The 14044-nt window shown below is 42.7% G+C and overlaps 1 long non-coding RNA gene across 1 annotated transcript in view; it reads left to right on the top strand.

The window, feature by feature from the left end:
* LOC121861163 overlaps positions 1–14044 on the top strand; it is a 130570-nt gene that overhangs the window by 1329 nt on the left and 115197 nt on the right. Inside the window, exon 2 of the long non-coding RNA XR_006087984.1 lies at positions 3044–3181. This is a non-coding gene — a long non-coding RNA (uncharacterized LOC121861163). The remainder of the gene's footprint in view (positions 1–3043; positions 3182–14044) is intronic.

Below are 14044 nucleotides of genomic sequence, written 5' to 3'. Positions count from 1 at the left end.
TGTATGTATGTATGTCGTGTATATCACAGTGTATAATTCAGTTTTATTGGTGGAATTTTATCATTGTTGGATTACCGGTAACTTTATTATTTATTGTTGTTGTTGTTGTTGTGGTTGTTGTTGTTGTTGTTGTTGTTGTTGTTGTTGTTGTTGTTGTTGTTGTTGTTGTTGTTGTTGTTGTTGTTGTTGTTGTTGTTGTTGTTGTTGTTGTTGTTGTTTGTTGTTTGTTGTTGTTGTTGTTGTTGTTGTTGTTGTTGTTGTTGTTGTTTGTTGTTGTTGTTATTTGTTGTTGTTGTTGTTGTTGTTGTTGTTGTTGTTGTTGTTGTTGTTGTTGTTGTTGTTGTTGTTGTTGTTGTTGTTGTTGTTGTTGTTGTTGTTGTTGTTGTTGTTGTTGTTGTTGTTATTATTATTATTATTATTATTATTATTATTATTATTATTATTATTATTATTATTATTATTATTATTATTATTATTATTATATTTCTTGGTCTTCTGATTTCCTCTTTCACCCCTAATTTTGTTTTTAATATATACTTCCTTAACGATATGTAACTCCCTACCAATATTGCTGGACAGGAAGTGAAGGTCTCGGGGAGGCTCGGATGAGTATCTTTAAAGTCGCTTCTAGAGAGAGACTTTAATACTCTTAGATGTAAGTTTATACCATTAAATGCGTTTGGTATAAATATTCCCCTTAATGTCCTTATGGGTGTTACACTTCAGGGTTTATTGTGTATAAGGGCATTAGGTCTACAAGTGCCACCATTAGTGTGATCTCTAGGTGGTTCGTCAGGAGACACTGTAGAAAATGACGCATCTCAGGAAAAAATGACGCATCTCAGGAAAAAATGACGCATCTCAGGAAAAAATGACGCATCTCAGGAAAAAAATGACGCATCTCAGGAAAAAATGACGCATCTCAGGAAAAAATGACGCATCTCAGGAAAAAAAAGATTTATCACGGTCGGGAAAAATGTCGTGGGTCAGGGAAAATTATATACCTTAGGAAAATTACCATCTTGAGGCGTCAGACAACAAGGATAAATTATTCTTTCGTGCCATCTGAGACTCCACGTGACCTTGACCTCTGATCTTTGACCGCTAGGAGAACAAAACAGTATCTTGCCGGAGGGGTCGTGTAGGTGGGGTAGGGGTAGGGTGGGGTGGGGTGGGGTGGGGTGGGGTGTAGGAGGGTTGGGGTGATAGCTCTTAGGAAGAACAGGAGACAAGACAACAGGAGACGAGACAACAGGGCAGGGGAGGGAAAGGGGGAGACGTTCTGTTAATATATGTCCCTCTGTTGTTTTGTGGAAAGTTTAATGTACTTTTGTCTGTCTGTTAGCCTTTCTTTCTTTCTTTCTTTCTTTCTTTCTTTCTTTCTTTCTGTTGGAAGTTTTCTGTATATATCTAGGTCCTCCCTCTCTCTCTCGTTATCTCTATCCGTTATCCTTTCTCTCTCTCGTTATCTCTATCCGTTTATCCTCTCTCTCTCGTTCGTTATCCTCTCAGGCGCTCGCTCACCTACTGAGACTCAATACAGACGCTCTATGTATGGCCGACACAACGTACATAAACAACAACAGTACCAGAAACAGCCGTCAGAGGGTAGCAGACTGAGGAATTCCGGAGTGCCAAGAGAGGGAAGGGGGTGCCATGGGGGGTGGGCAGAGATAGCAACGGGGGAGAGAGGGGGGCAGACAGCTACTTGGGGGTGGAGACAGCCGGCAGGGTGTCGTTATCGAGACGCGTGTGATAGCGAGAGAGCGGCTGACAGCTCCGTAAATGTGTTAATGACAGCGTCTATCTCAGTTGAAATTGACGGCTGATAACTCATTTTACAGGCCGCCCTGACTCGTCGTTCCGTGTGTGTGTGTGTGTGTGTGTGTGTGTGTGTGTGTGTGTGTGTGTGTGTGTGTGTGTGTGTGTGTGTGTGTGTGTGTGTGTGTGTGTGTGTGTGTGACTTAGTATCACATTAACATATCAATAACCAATTCAGGGCAAAACTATTCAATCTAAACAAACATATTAATTACCTCCAAGTATTTTCCTTCTTTCTACATCTCTCACACTCTCTCTCTTTACTTCTTCCTCCTCTCTTCTCTTCCTCTCTTTACTTCTTCCTCCTTTCTCTCTCTCTCTCTCTTTCTCTGGTCCTCTCCTTTTCTCTTCGTTTTCTCCCTCTTCTTCCTCTTTTCTCTCCTACTGTGGTCCTCTTCCTCCTCCTCCTTTCTCTCACTCTCCTCCTTCTTCACCCTCTTCACCCTCCTTCTCTTCCTCCTCCCTCCATCCCTACCGTGGCATCAACAGGTGCACCCACATGGCTTGGTGGCGGGCCAATACCGTGCCACACACACACACACACGCACACACAAACGCACACGTCTCTCCCACCAACGATCGATATTCCCAACAACACGTAGCAAAACATCACTCGTAAACTAACACAATTGGCACTCCCCTCTGGCACACCAACCTCCGCCATGGTAAGTACTGTACTGCTGTGTTTTAAAAGATCTTATAGAGTCTACGATGAATTAAAGAGTCTCTGTATGAAGAATTATTGGAACCCTGTGTGGTGAAGTAGGGAATATATACACAAACACGTAAGGAAACCCTGAAAAAAGTACCTATGTTATATACGACACAATGGTTATTTTAGAAGGGTATTGATGGCGTGAGGTGAAGGAGAGTGGTGGGAGGAGTAGGGTTGGGGGCACAATGAAGGCCATATATGAGAAATGGTGGCGGGCGACACACTTCACGCCAGGAAGGGGACGGGGGCTCAGTGTGAATTATTGATGAACTATGTGTGAGTGTGTGTGTGTGTGTGGTAGACGGTCACAGGTCATCACAGGACACGGCTTAGAGTATAATAACATACACTTGACCTAATCACACCTTTCTGCTGAGTATATATAAAGCCTTTAATACCACTGTGAATTGAATGTTCTTTACGACTCAGTGACACTATCGTCGTTCTTCCGAGAATATTAAAATTTTTGAGGTATTTGCTTTTAAAGTTTATTATCCTATCTTACAGGTGTTGGTGCTGCTGTATGGGTGTTGGTGCTGTGAACGAAAGACCTTTGACATACACCCGAGTGGAGTTAACCTCTTGTCGCCGTCACTACCCCAGGTTGATGGAAGAACGTCTGAGATGATGGAACAATTACATTAGGTTAGTTCCCTCTACATCTCATCTCATTGCATTGTTTACTTCTTGACCTTTACACATAGTAGAGGGAAATAGATTTGTTGAGGTAGAAGGGAGAGGTTATGATGAGCTGCAATAGGTCACGGGATAGGTTGAAAGGTCAAAGGTCACATCGTAGGTCACAGGTCAGTCGAGATAGTCTCCAGTGTTAGTTTATAAAGTAGGTATAGAGGGTGATAGTCCAGTAGTTTGGCAGTCATGTTCACGTTAATATAATGACATTGTCCCCTAATTAAGATTATAAGAGCATTATATAATGACCTGAGCGATAAGGTCATTATCTTAGTACAATTTTATCATTCTAACTCACTGATAAAACACTGGAATCTAATGACGAACCTTCATGGTAATTTGTCCACTGTGTCGGAAAATTTAACGTTGGTATCATGCGATGGACACATATCATAATTAGGTGACAGCAGCGGTCGACATTTTTGCCAGTCATGTTGCCGAGGAATCAACATACAGTTTTAAGACACCTTGTTTAACGCAGTGGAACAAACAGGTGGTGGACGTGTGTGTGTGTGTGTGTGTGTGTGTGTGTGTGTGTGTGTGTGTGTGTGTGTGTGGAGCTCTGAAACTGGCAAGGGAAGCTGCATGAGATAACACCGACTGCAAAAAACGCAGGCAGCACTGACGACAGATTATTGACTTCCTACCTACTCACCCGTTTCACTTTACAATATAACTAACAAACCACTTAAACCACTTAAACCACTTAAACCACTTAAACCACTTAAACCAATTAAACCACACTTAGGTAATAAAATGATCCCCCCCAAAATACGTCTTAATTAATGCGTATTTATAGTCTTGGCCACATAATATTTATACTAACATTAAGACGTTTTTCTGACACACACACACACACACACACACACACACACACACACACACACACACACACACACACACACACACACACACACACACACACACACACATACACACACACACACACACACACACACACACACACACACACACACACACACACCTTACCCAGAATTGACTTAAGACGTTAGAGGAGTTTTAAGTAATAAATAAGGAGCTTTAAAAGTTTTCCAGGGAATAAAAATAAATAAATAAATAATATCCCCAGATTCTTATGTTAAAATTTTCTTGTATATTTTGAGATGTATGATCGTATCTATGAAGGTGATATATAACATGCAAAACAACTTAGTAATATCCACTTACATCCACTTACATCCACTTACATCCACTCAGATGACAAAGTTGATCTAGGAAAGGTTTTGGGTAAATATTCTGTGTTAATTTTGTCTCCTAACTGGTGTATTGAGTTAATAGCCCGAAGTAATAGTAACTGCTAGTTCCTTTTTAACCTCAACTACTGTACGTGTTGTTTGGTGTTGGGTGAGTGGGGGGGGGGGATGACTGAGTGTGTATGGAATTTACTGTTAATATATGAATGTAAAAAAAAAATGATATTCAAAATGGTTCATTGGATGACTATTGCCAGGACGAATGCTAATGAATTGGTGCCATTATAGTGTAACCCTTGGTGCCATTATAGTGTAACCCTTGGTACCATTAGTTCACCATCTCTTTTGATACTTGCCGAGAGTTAGGGGAATACTTAACGAGACTTAGCTGTATAGTTGTAGCATAGTTGACGCGTTATGTGGGGAATGTCAATCCCTCATTGGTCCGGCTGAGAGGGGAGAAGGGAACTGGTCACGCCATCGTAAGTTTACTCGTCGCCGTGTGTAGAGTTGAATGGTACAGTCCAATGCTCAGGTTCTGTATATGGTAGCTTTGGGTTGCCTCCGTAGATTAATGTCATGTCGTAGTGAAGTTCTATGTAGATTAATTATTTCTTGTTGTGTTATTGGTTTGGTAATGAAGCAAGAAGATCTATGGACTGAGGATTCATAAGGGGGATATATTTCACCCGTCTCTTTATCTGTGTTCATCGTGTCCGTAAAACATGTTATCAGGACCATCTCTTTAACGTACTAACTATGCGCTCGTGAATCAGCAAGGTTGGCGTTTCCGTAACTTATCAGATAATAAAACTCTCGTACCGATCTTATAAACGAGAGTTTCTGATATGACAAAACACACCTCGATACTGTACTTCTTTTTGAACCTGCTTACATGCATACATACATACATACATACATACATACATACATACATACATACATACATTACTACTGTACTAAAAAAAAGGTTCACATGATAGGAACAGGTGGGGTACTATTGGGATGAGGTGGGGCAGAAAGAGGGTGCATAGTGGTACTGAGGTGGTGTCTAAGATCCTGCTGGGGTCGTACGGGGCGGGCGGTGCGGGGCAGGGCAGGGCGGGGTGGAAAGGTGTAGTGAGGGCGTGTACATTATTCATGGAGAGCGTCAGGAGGTGCGGTACACAGCTCGCCCTCTCTCATGCTGGCCTCACCACGCTTAACACCTCGACGCTCGGCAAATATCCACTTATTTCCACGTGAGGGTTTGGGTGTGCGTGGCTGCATGGCTTTGTGCGTGTGTGTGGGGGGAGGGAGGCGTGTAGGTGTGTGTGTGTGTTTGGGGGGCATGTGTGTATAGGGAGTGTGAGTGTATTTCTGTGTGTGTGTGTCAGAACAGTACGTTATGCATGGGGAGGGGTTATGTTGTCGATACCTGACCCTCAAGACGACACGGCAGTAGTAGTAGCAGCATTACACACACACACACCTGCAATGATGGGCTTACTGACACCCTCACTCCCCCACTCCCTCACCCCCTCACCCCCGTTTTTAATGACACACACTCGTTACTGAACTCGTATATAAATATAGTGCTAAGTCTTCTCCTTGTTTCACTTCCATCTAACGAAAGTAAAAATTGAAAAAAAAAATACAAAATAAAAATGTCTTGTAAAATAAAATGGATTGAGGTTTAGTTCAACAAGGACGATGACATTTAACATAGCTGGGGTGGGTAGGTGGGTTGGGTGGGTGGGCAGGTGGGTTGGGTGGGTGGGTAGGTGGGTTGGGCGGGTGGGTGAGTGGGTGAGAAATATAAAGAACGTTAAGGTATGTTGTCGTAAATCTTCATTATGAGAAGCCGTCACTGCCAACCATGAAGTATTAGACTACTGGCCGCTGGTAAAACATGTCAGTATCACTAAGAACAGCGGAGTAGTTTATCAAGCAGTATCTACCTCCTCCTGTCTTCTTCCCACACCCCTTTCTCTCTGTCTCTCTACCCCTTCCTTCCTTCCTTAACTTCACCTTCTTGCTTTCCTTCCTTCTCACTCTACTCCTTCTTTCTTCCGTCTATCCCTACCCTCCCTCCATCCCTTCCTTCCTCCCCCATCCCTCCTACCCCTCACGTCAACATGGAAGGAGTAAACAAGAAGCCACTAGCCCCAGGAACACACACACACACACACACACACACACACACACACACACACTATGAGTCTTCCTGTATCACGGGTAGATGACAGCTTCATTATACAGTACATGGAAAGGGTAGCGTTTTAACAGGAAGTGTATGTACAAAGTTTTAATAAGAGTATCTGTGGCTGTAGTGTTTCTCATACAGAGTAGGGGGGAGTGTTGGCATCTGTGTTAAATTGGATGGTTAGAGTTTTGCGCTTGTTAGAAAAAAAGGGCGTGGTTAGTTGAGCTAAAAGTGCGTGACTAGTTGTGTTAAAAGTGCGTGACTAGTGTGCGATAAGTGCTTGATTAGTTGTATAAAAAGTGCGTGACTGATGCAAAAATGCGTGATGAAGATAGAGTCACGTATGTATGTATGTATGTATGTATGTATGTATGTATGTAAATACTAATAATAAACGGTTTATTAATAGAGTTGCAGCCGGTGGTTGAAAATATACAAAATTGCATTTGATTTAGACATAATGATATGCGTTGTATGTATGTATGACGGGAGAGGTATCTATAATAAGGTTGTACCACAGTTAAATCAGGTTCTTATAATACTGACAAGAGACAGAGTGACGCTACACATGGCATGGACAGAAACAATGGCGAAGATTCTTTAAATCCACTGAAAAAAAAAATATATATTGGTTAATTTACTAAACCAATTTGAAATCATTGGCTATTTCAATGAGAAACTCCCCTCCCACCCCCCTCCTACCTACCTACCTCCCACCCACCTATACCCCTCCTCCCCCACCTATACCCCTCCTCCCCACCTATACCCTCCTCCCCACTCCATACCCCTCCTCCCCCACTCTACCTCCTCCTCCCCCACCTATACCCTCCTCCTCCCTCCCCCAGGTAATTAAACTAGGAATGTTTGTTTCATCTATTGAGAGAGACAAAATAACAGTGGCTCTTTTTTTGGAGGGGGGCGAACAGTATCGTTTATCAGGGAAGAGATAAGGAAATTGTGCACTAGATTGGATGGATACTTGTGTTAGGTCACAGTGGGAAAAAAACACAACTTAACCTATTGATAGGAATTTGGGATTATTTTTATAGATTTTTTTTTTGTAGGAATAGAGAGAGAGAGAGAGAGAGAGAGAGAGAGAGAGAGAGAGAGAGAGAGAGAGAGAGAGAGAGAGAGAGAGAGAGAGAGTCACAAAACACAAAAAGGAATACCCCCCCCCACACACACACTATTCAGGAGACTAAGTTCACAAAAATCTGGGTCAAGAGTTAAGGTCACATGGAGAGCCAAAGGTCAACGAGGTCTTCCGGGTAGTGACACTTACAGTAAATATGTTAATTAATCCTCACATCATATCCACATAGAACACATTATATCCACTCAGAACACATTATATCCACTCAGAACACATTATATCCACTCAGAACACATAATATCCACTCAGAACACATAATATCCACTCAGAACACATCATATCCACTCAGAACACATCATATCCACACAGAACACATTATATCCACTCAGAACACATCATATCCACTCAGAACACATTATATCCACACAGAACACATTATATCCACCCAGAACACATCATATCCACTCAGAACACATTATATCCACACAGAACACATCATATCCACTCAGAACACATCATTTCCACTCAGAACACATCATATCCACTCAGAACACATCATATCCATCCCACCAGAACACATAATATCCAGAACACATTATATCCACTCAGAACACATTATATCCACTCAGAACACATCATTTCCACCCAGAACACATCATATCCACTCAAAACACATCATATCCACTCAGAACACATTATATCCACTCAGAACACATAATATCCACTCAGAACACATCATATCCACTCAGAACACATCATATCCACTCAGAACACATTATATCCACTCAGAACACATAATATCCACTGAGAACACATCATATCCACACAGAACACATTATATCCACTCAGAACACATCATATCCACTCAGAACACATCATATCCACTCAGAACACATCATTTCCACCCAGAACACATAATATCCACTCAGACCACATTATATCCACTCAGAACACATCATTTCCACCCAGAACACATCATATCCACTCAGAACACATCATATCCACTCAGAACACATTATATCCACTCAGAACACATAATTTCCACTTTAATGAATATTGTATTGTTCTAAATTCTAAAGTACACACAGTTCCGAGAATCACCAAACATTTATGACATTAAAATCAATACGCTGTTACTGAGAAGTGTTCAACGACGACCTACTGAAACGTGGTGTGATATTTCCCTAGAATTTCACTGCATTATCAACCCCTCCCCCCCCTCTCGTTCTTCATCACCACCAGCCAGCCAGCCGCCCACCGCTAGCGACTGATGGGTGATTCGTAAACAGTGATGTCCCTCCCGATGGCTATATGTGTGAGTGGTTAGGTTAGGTTAGGTTAGGTTTTTTTTTTTAATCAGTATTTTGAGGAGTAATCAACGAAAGGGTTTGGTAGATTTAGAAAATGTATATTATTGTGGAATATAAGACATATTCATTGCATTCATAACTGATAGAGGTGAAGCATCTAACCTTTTCAATTCTTTCTTTCAATAACAGATGAGGGAATTTACGATAGAGACTCACCATAAGAAATAATTAAAACTCTTTCTTATAAGTTAATGAAAATGGTTGTTGATATGAATAAGTATGTAGTTGTTTATGGTGTTAATTAAGTTTGTCTTTTAATTACAGTAAAATGATCTTTATTGAGTATTTTCCCCGTGTTGACCTTATCTTGTGTCATGGTGTGTTGTGTGTGTGTGTGTGTGTGTGTGTGTGTGTGTGTGTGTGTGTGTGTGTGTGTGTGTGTGTGTGTGTGTGTGTGTGTGTGTGTGTGTGTGTGTGTGTGTGTGTGTGTGTGTGTGTGTGTGTGTGTGTGTGTGTGTGTGTGTGTGTGTGTGTGTGTGTGTGTGTGTGTGTGTGTGTGTGTGTGTGTGTGTGTGTGTGTGTGTGTGTGTGTGTGTGTGTGTGTGTGTGTGTGTGTGTGTGTGTGTGTGTGTGTGTGTATTCGATAATGAAGCAAGTTTCCAGCCCAAAATATATTTAAGGATAGTGTACTCCTCCCCCTCATCACTCCTCCCTCTCACCTCATCACCCCTCCTTCCTCTCCGTCCAACAAGATAATTTAGCTGTTATCAACATTTTTTTCGATTCTTCTTTCTACAACAATCTTTACGGCTCAAGTACTAAGAAAACACTACAATAAAAACACCTTAATTGGACGACGGTATAGATTACAGGATCAGGTGTGTGCTGGATCAGGTGTGTGCTGATCAGGTGTGCGCTGGATCAGGTGTGTGCTGGATCAGGTGTGTGCTGGATCAGGTGTGTGCTGGATCAGGTGTACGCTGGATCAAGTGTGGGCTGGATAAGGTGTGTGCTGGATCAGGTGTGCGCTGGATAAGGTGTAGGATCAGGTATGCGCTGGATAAGGTGTACGCTGGATCAGGTGTGCTGGATAAGGTGTACGCTGGATCAGGTGTGCGCTGGATAAGGTGTACGCTGGATCAGTGGGCTGGATAAGGTGTGTGCTGGATCAGGTGTGCGCTGGATCAGGTGTACGCTGGATCGCAAGGTGTGGATCAGGTGCGCTGGATAAGGTGTACGCTGGATCAGGTATGCGCTGGATAAGGTGTACGCTGGATCAGGTGTGCGCTGGATAAGGTGTACGCTGGAGGTGCGCTGGATAAGGTGTACGCTGGACGCTGGATAAGGTGTACGCTGGATCAGGTGTACGCTCAACGCTGGATCAGGTGTCGCGCACGCTGGATCAGGTGTTACAGGATAAGATGCACACAGGTGGTCGGGACGTGAGGGGGTGGCGATATGAGCTGCAGGCTGGCTGTGCTTATCTGAGTGTCACCCCCCCACCTACTCCCTGCCCTGTTGATAATTGCCAAGTGTGGATAATTTATTACGTTTAAGTGGATAATTGAACCACCACTTTAGCAAATGAGTTCTTGTTGATGTATTGAGATTAATAGAAAAAAATATATATATATATTTTTATTATTTTTTTAGGTGTATTTACTTAACTTTTGTTGGTAAAAGGAGTTACTGCGTTTATATACCTTACTTGGTATGTTTCAAGGGGAGGATATCCTTTCCTCCCTTTAGGGGTAGGGGTAGGGGGGTCGTTGTCTCTCCTATCTCCGTGGTGGTTGAGACTCCTTCTAAATAACACGAACCAAATGTTTTCTAATGGATGGTTAAGGAGATGGATGGTCAATTAATGGATGGTTAATTAATGGATGGTCACGTATAGGTTAAGTCTCTTTCCCTCTCTCCTCCTCCCTTTTTATTAACTTCATTATAGTCTTAAATTAATTACCTGGTGTTAATTACCTTTAAATGTCACCTGGGAAAAAGTTTACTTACTGCAATGATCATTTAGTTAGTGGACGGCAGGTGCGAAGGGGGGTATGGGGGAGGGAGTATACCTGAGCTCCTTGAGAAAATTAAATTGAGAGAGAGAGAGAGAGAGAGAGAGAGAGAGAGAGAGAGAGAGAGAGAGAGAGAGAGAGAGAAGATTGCAGGTGGCGTGATAAGAGCGAGGGTTGTAACACCTGATAATCGTGTTGACACAGACTAGAACATGTTTGTCTTACACTTACCTGGATGACGTTCACTATGACGCCTATTAACACCTGAGTTTTTTGGGGGGTGGGCTTACCTGAGAGTGGAGCTGTATAAATGTGTAGTTGTATAGTTGTGTAGTTGTGTAGTTGTGTAGTTGTGTAGTTATGTAGTTATGTAGTTCTGTAGTAAAATCGTAACACTGTGAAAAGAAATAATAACACAGTCCTATATCTGAAACGACCCTGCAGCCACACCGCAGTTGAATATCAAGCGAGAATCTAAATTAAATCCCAGTCTGTCTACTTCACGAGTCATATCACGTACAGCTGATTCATATGCTTGCAGGTGTTTAGCTATATGTATCGTCGACAACAGGTGTTTAACTATGCAGTGTTGAGAACAGGTGTTATGAGAGGTGAATTATAATTGAGTTTGCGTGAGGCCATCTGATACACGACTGTCTATAAGGTTCATACATTCTAATACATTTTAATACATTTTACTTTTATATACAGGAAGATCTAAATATACTATATATGACGTATAGCATTATTGACGTGTGTGTATACTGGATACTACAACATACAGTATATCTATGTATTGTGAGTGTGAGTTTTATTTATTATTATTATTTTTAACTGTAACTGTCTGGTTTCCTATGATTTTTGGCCAATTTATCTGAGGAAATTTTTTATCAATAGTCAAGATTTTCCATAAAAAATAACAACAGTAATCTAACCAAACCTAACCAAACCTAACCAAACCTAACCAAACCTAACCTGACCTAACCTAACCAAATCAAATCTAACCTAACCTAACGCCATCCTACCTTTGAGTCTAAGAGCCCCCGGGGGTTGAGTCACATACAGAATGATTTAGAATTTAGATGTTTCATTTTTTTTCCTTCCTGAGTTATGGTAAAAATATCAATGCAATCTCGATAACCCTCCCTCCCCCACCCTTCACCCCCCCACCCCCCCACCCCTCCCCCTTTGGATAACCTCTTTTGGAGTTGATAGCTTCAGTGAGACTCAGTTAAATGTGATCTAAGCTTCTTCAGTTACACGTGGAAGATTTACCGTATGTTACCTTTGAGAATCCTGGTCCCGGAAATTGCCTGTCAGCTAACACTCTATTTTAAGGGTACCACTCAGTCCCTGATTCCTGCTTTCCGCCCTTCCTTCCTTCCCTCCGTCCTTCCCTCCGCCTGTCCGTTCGTCCGTCACCCCCTCCCTTCTTCCGTTCGTTACCCCCTCCCCCCTCTTTTCCTCCCTTCTACTGCCTGGGGTTATAACGTGAGTCTTGTTAAAGTATTTGGAGGTGGGGAGAGGAGGGGGAAGGAAGGGGTGGGGAGGGGAGAGGTGAGGAGGGGGAAAGAGAGAAGGGAGGGGAGGGGAGGGGCAGGGGGTGACTAAGTGGGGCCTTGTCGATTTACCAGAGTGCTTAGGGTTGATTAGGGGCTATCTAGGGCTATGTAAGATTGTTGGTGTTATGACGGGGCTAGTTTGGCCGGTTGTGGAAGGTCAAGGGTCATTCGACTTAACGAACCATGTAGCGAATAAATTTTATAGATTAGGTTAGGCTAGGTTAGGTTAGGTTAGGTTCTCATTCTGATTCATCGTCGTTAAGAGAGATATAAAAATACTTCTAATTGGCTCACGAAAATATAACACTCACAGTAGCGTTAACACACACACACACACACACACACACACACACACACACACACGACGTAAAACACCACTAGGGAGACACTGTCGATTACCTACCCCCCTCTCCCTTGTCCAGCAGCAACAGGAGGTTGAGGAGTCTTTGTAAACAGGTGAGGGGGGGCTCTGACTCCCGGCGCCTACCTAGAGCGGGTGCTGAGAGAGAGAGAGAGAGAGAGAGAGAGAGAGAGAGAGAGAGAGTACCCACCTTGGCACCTAACTAATTTAAAGCACCTAATCACTCACCTGTGTAAGAGTGAAAAGTAATTAAAGTAGCAACAGGTGTGTGAGTAATACACCTGTGATTCATTAAAGTGTCCCCAGTTACCGGCGTTTGTTCCTGTATGAGCTAAAGGAGTGATTCATGCCACAACACCCATAATTGACGTCTGCTATGCATCATTCATCAATTGGCAACCGAGCGAGTGAGTGAGTGAGTGAGCGAGTGAGTGAGTGAGTGAGTGAGTGTGTGAGCGAGTGAGTGAGTGAGTATTGTCAATCAGTCGGCCTCGTCAATCACACAATTCAGGGATTTTGTTTTAATTATTTTCGGCTTTCAGTATGCGAGACCCCCAGCTTGTCTATGCGTTTCTTATGTCGTAAATGAGTCTCCTTACCTGAGTCTCCTTACCTGAGTCTTCTTACCTGAGTCTCCTTACCTGAGTCTCCTTACCTGAGTCTTCTTACTTGAGTCTCTTTAACTGAGTCTCCTTACCTGAGTCTCCTTACCTGAGTCTCCTTACCTGAGTCTCCTTACCTGAGTCTTCTTACCTGTCTCCTTACCTGAGTCTCCTTACCTGTGTCTCCTTACCTGAGTCTCCTTACCTGAGTCTTCTTACCTGAGTCTCCTTACCTGAGTCTCCTTACCTGAGTCTTCTTACCTGAGCTACTGTAAACTCTCCGGACAACTTCAATAATATTCGACATTAAACTTTTGAGTACTGTAGAGTTACCGGCTTGGCTTATGAGGTAACGACAGGTGAGAGGATCTGAACGGCATGGTTAAAGTTTGGTGTAACGAGGAGGTAGATCAGGTGATTAACAGCGTAATTGGAGGGTGGTGGGGGGGGGTAGATGACGTGATTATCAACCA

Source organism: Homarus americanus, unplaced genomic scaffold (assembly GCF_018991925.1).
Source record: "Homarus americanus isolate GMGI-L3 unplaced genomic scaffold, GMGI_Hamer_2.0 scaffold52806, whole genome shotgun sequence".
NCBI classification, from domain to species: domain Eukaryota; kingdom Metazoa; phylum Arthropoda; class Malacostraca; order Decapoda; family Nephropidae; genus Homarus; species Homarus americanus.
This window is presented reverse-complemented; position numbering and strand designations above follow the sequence as displayed.